Consider the following 4,942-nt stretch of genomic DNA (forward strand, 5'->3'; position numbering starts at 1 on the left):
ATGAAAAGACATTTGGTTATTTTTGTGATTTTTTTCACCAGTGAGCACGCGGTTGACAAAAAGAAGCGACAATATTGGTGTTGTATTTCTTTGTTTTGTGATGAGATGAATATATGTTCAGTGAGATGGAAATCGGAACAGTTCCCCTAGATGGTTTCAGTATTGCACGGAAGTGGATGTTACTAATACTAACATTTATATGTAAGAGTAAAGTTATTTACGTATGAATAATATCACAAAATTTCATTTCAGACGCTTTTCACCATACTTTCCCCAAAATGAATTAAATGTAATAAATAGGTAAACATGTTGCTAAACAAAATCTATCTCTCAGTTCCTCAGCAAACAATTTGATGTGATTGTGCGAGATTGTCAACAGAAGCCGCTTCAGTAAAACTTTCGAATCAACACGTTAAGCTCTGGTGCACTGCTGCAAACATGCAGTACACTAGGAGTGGACTTTTTATACCAAAAGGAGTCAATAGTTAAGTTTCTCAATAATAATCTACTTCATCGAAAAAATATTTAGTAGACTGGTAACAGGATATTGTTTTTCACAAAGTGCGTCATATGCTTACTGGGTCGGGAATGTGGACAGCGTGACGAATTTTGAAAAAAAAACTAGAGGTTCATTACAAGAAGTGTGGCGAAGGGGAGAGGGGTGTTGAAAATGGTAATTGTTCCGCATGACGTACTATATGGATCTTCCCTAGATGTCCTTCACCATACAATTTTTTGGCGGTAAATTCATGCTAGACCATCGTACATCTTCTTGTTGAATATACATAATTGAACTCATTGACAGTTTGGAGAGTCGTAGATGTACAACGAACACTGTAATGTGCCTATAATGGTGTAACGAAGTCCCGTGAAGCTATTTCAGTTATTATTGATAGAATTGAATATTGGTATCTGAGCTCAAAGACAGTTTGGAGTGTCGTAGATGTCGAACGAATTCTGTGATGTGTCTGTAATGGTGTAATGAGGAAACCTGGAGCTGTTCCAACTCATAAAATAGTGGCGATATCGTAGATCTTTTTGTTGACCGATTTGAATATTAAGACCTGAATTCAAGAACTGTTTGGAGTATCGTAGATATTGAAAAGATTTGTTATATCGCAGGACAGGTACGGGATATTATAATAAAGCATTTTAATTTCAATTATTTAACCAGAATGTGGTAAAAAATGGTATTCATTCCTTGGAACAGCGGTTCTCAACCTGGGGTACATGTACCCCTGGGGATACCTTTGCTGGCCCCAGGGGGTACCTCGGACAAAAATGCGTAACGGCGGATGTATTACAATTCCAAAGAAAAATTGCTAATGAAGTTTGAATAAAACTAACTAATAAACCAAAACTTTGCATTGTACACAATATGCATGGTGTGGGGTTTGAGTAAGTTACCATCAGCTTGTGATTATACATTAACACCTTAGCGTGTCGATCAGGCCGCAGCAAGCCATGACTCGGACCCTCTTCTGGTCAGACACACGCACCCACGGAGAGCTACTGTCATAGCAATTCGCTCCGGCCATTTGGGGCAACACATTTTGGCGATCCTGCCAGGTTATTTGGTGGATCCTGACGCTGATACCAAAAGGTGAGTTGAACTCAATTGTGAATGTGCTAATGTGTTAAAATATTTGATTATTAAAACACAAGGCAATGGGTTTGTATTGACAAAAAGCGTGTCTGGAAGACCGCTGGAAAATGGATTGTGGTTTGGAAAATCACAAAGCACGTCTAGAAGACCGCTGGAAAATAGATTGTGGTTTGGAAAATCACAAAAACGCGTCTGGAAGACTGCTGAAAAATGGATTGTGGTTTGGAAAATCACAAAGCGTGTCTGGAAGACCGCTGGAAAATGGAAATCACAAAGCGCGTTTGGAAGACCGCTGGAAAATTAATTGTGGTTTAGAAAATCACAAAGCGCGTCTGAAAGACCGCTAGAAAATGAATTGTGGTTTGAAAAATCACAAAGCGCGTCTGGAAGACCGCTGGAAAATGGATTGTGGTTTGGAAAGTTGCAAAGTGTGGTAGACCGCTGGAAAATGGATTTTTGTTTGGGAAATCACAAAGCACGTCGAGAAGACCGCTGGAAAATGGATTGTGGTTTGGAAAATCACAAAGCGCGTCTAGAAGACCGCTGGAAAATGGATTGTGGTTTGGAAAACCACAAAGCGTGTCTGGAAGACCGCTGGAAAATGGATTGTTGTTTGAAAAATCACAAAGGGTGCCTGGAAGACCGCTGGAAAATTAATTGTGGTTTGGAAAATCACAAAGCGCGTTTGGAAGACCGCTGGAAAATTAATTGTGGTTTAGAAAATCACAAAGCGTGTCTGGAAGACCGCTAGAAAATGAATTGTGGTTTGAAAAATCACAAAGCGCGTCTGGAAGACCGCTAGAAAATGGATTGTGGTTTGGAAAATCACAAAGTGTGTCTGGAAGACCGCTGGAAAATGGATTGTAGTTTGTAAAATCACAAAGCGTGTCTGGAAGACCGCTAGAAAATGGATTGTGGTTTGGAAAGTTACAAAGCGTGGGAGACCGCTGGAAAATGGTTTGTGGTTTGCAATACCACATGGCGTGTCTAGGAGACAGCCGAAAAAAAGGGTTGACATTCTAGGTAATCCCAAGGGTCATGGAAGCATTGATTTTGGTTAAAATAAATTTAGTTTGAAATGTATAACTTGGCGACTTTAGTGTAAATGAGCCTACCAGTTAAGCTAGTTCTAACGAATTTTGAGAGATATGGAGATCTATCGTATATTACAAAGTTGTTTAAGTTTATTTTGGAATTTAATGACTTAGTAGTTGTAGCGGAATTACTCGTTGGATCAGATATCTAAATCACATCTAATCACAAAGCTCAAAAACGTTGCCAGCATTCACAAAGTCATAAGTTTGGAGCTATTGGCTAATAGTACTGGTTAACATTAGTCTAAAATTTAGGTATATACTTATGCTATCTCATTTAAGTATGATATCTCTGCGAAATTTTAGATAAATATCATATCCTAGGCCAGATGTTCCCAAACTACTTGTACATGCGACCCACCTAGCAGAATCGCATATTGCTTGCGACCCTCCCACATTGGCTTTTAGAGTTTGGATAAAAATGAGTTCGCGTTAGATTGAACAAACCATTATGAATTGCTTCATATCCCATCATTATATAACTTTGAATGGATTGGAAATGACTTGGAATTCGAACGGATTTAGATAGGATTTGGATTACATTTTGGTTGGATTTTGATTTGATTGGAATTAGTGATGAACTTTATTTATAATTTAAAAATCACTTTAATAAAGAAATTTAAAAAAAATATTGGAATGGATTTGAATTGGATATGGATTGGATTATATTTTCATTGGATAGGATTTGGAATGGATGTGGAGCGAATTCGGATTGAATGTGGAATGGATTTGGATTGGATTTAGATTGGATTCAGATTGGATTAGGATTGGATGTTGATTGGAATTGGATTGAATGTGGTTTGGATTTTTATTGGGATTGGATTGAATTTGGATTGGATTTGAATTATTTGGATTTGTGGGACAAAATAGGGACAAAAGTATAATTGGATTTAATGGACGGTATAAGATATTTAGATTTTTGCTACAATATAAAATGTTTTTTTGTGAGATCAATACCATAACAATAGGTACCAATTTAGTTTAACATTAAAATGATTCCACCTGTTGACTTGCATTTCGTTGTTCTGCGATTGAAAACCACGATGATCAGACAAGTTTATTTTGGAGATCAGTTTTCAAAGGAAATTATCGGTTTCTCAAAAGCAATATGTTCATCTTCGTCTCGCGTAAATAACTTTAAAAAAATCATTGCGTTCTATGCTAGAGGATTTTTTTTGCCTTTTTTAATGAGAGAAGAAGGGAAATGTGGGGTTTGAGTAAGTTACCATCAGCTTGTGATTATACATTAACACCTTAGCGTGTCGATCAGGCCGCAGCAAGCCATGACTTGGCTCTTCTGGTCAGACCTTCGTGGCGTACACACGCATCCACGGAGAGTTGCTGTCATAACTAACCGGCCATTTGGGGCCACACACATGGCAATCAGTAAATCAAAGTCTAGTGACCAGCATAGTAACAAAAGATCAAAAAAAAAACGAGAAGTTTAGTAGCTTTATTGCAAGAGTCTTGAAATGCTCATTCTATGTGTCTCAGAAGCCTTCTTCTAAGTAGCTCGTAAGCCTCCTTCCACTTTTTTCTATTCAAGTGTTCGTTCGGCTCAGACGCCTTTACACAGTATCGGTACCACGTGGAATCCGTACCGCTCGGAAGCACATCCGTCACCGCCGAGGCCAACGATGGGCCAACAAGGACTACACGGAGGCTTATATGGGCACCCGTTGGAAGTCAAAATAGTTCGTCAGAGCCTTTCACGCCAAGGGAATCGTGCTCGGAAAGGTTGGCGTCGAAGGCAAGCAGCCGAACTTCGCCATCCGTAAGTGTGTCCGACTGCAGGTCATCAAGAACGGCAAGAAAATCACCGCCTTCGTACCACGCCGCCCGTCGGTGACATTCCCGGAGTTCGCTTCAAGGTAGAGTAGGTATGGCCAACGTTTCGCTGCTGTCCCAGTACAAGGAGAAGAAGGAACGTTCACGATCGTTAAAGAGGAAAAAGGAGGAAGTCTTGGATTCGCTGTGGATTATATTACTTCACTAAAAAAGTGAAGAAAAATCCAAATGCAGTTTTATGTGAAAAAAGAGCCATCTTCCAAGAGCCTTTTTTCAAAAGATTCCGAAGACCCTTTTAATGAGGCTCCGTAGGGTCAAAAGGTTGAGAAGAGTCCTCGGAAGTCTCCTTTTAAGAGGCTGAAATGCGTTTTTTCAAGACGCTCAGAATCCTTTTTAAGAGGCTTTGAATCCTTCTCCTATTAAGTGGATCGGAAGCCTCCCTTTGAGAGGCTCG

At 39.4% G+C, this 4,942-nt stretch overlaps 1 pseudogene; it reads left to right on the forward strand.

Moving 5' to 3' along the window:
* The first annotated feature begins 4,076 nt into the window (after positions 1 to 4,076).
* Positions 4,077 to 4,696, forward strand: LOC134221392 (small ribosomal subunit protein uS12-like; annotated as a pseudogene).
* The last annotated feature ends 246 nt before the right edge of the window (positions 4,697 to 4,942 follow it).

The sequence above is a fragment of the Armigeres subalbatus genome, chromosome 3 (assembly GCF_024139115.2).
Source record: "Armigeres subalbatus isolate Guangzhou_Male chromosome 3, GZ_Asu_2, whole genome shotgun sequence".
Taxonomy (NCBI): Eukaryota; Metazoa; Arthropoda; class Insecta; order Diptera; family Culicidae; genus Armigeres; species Armigeres subalbatus.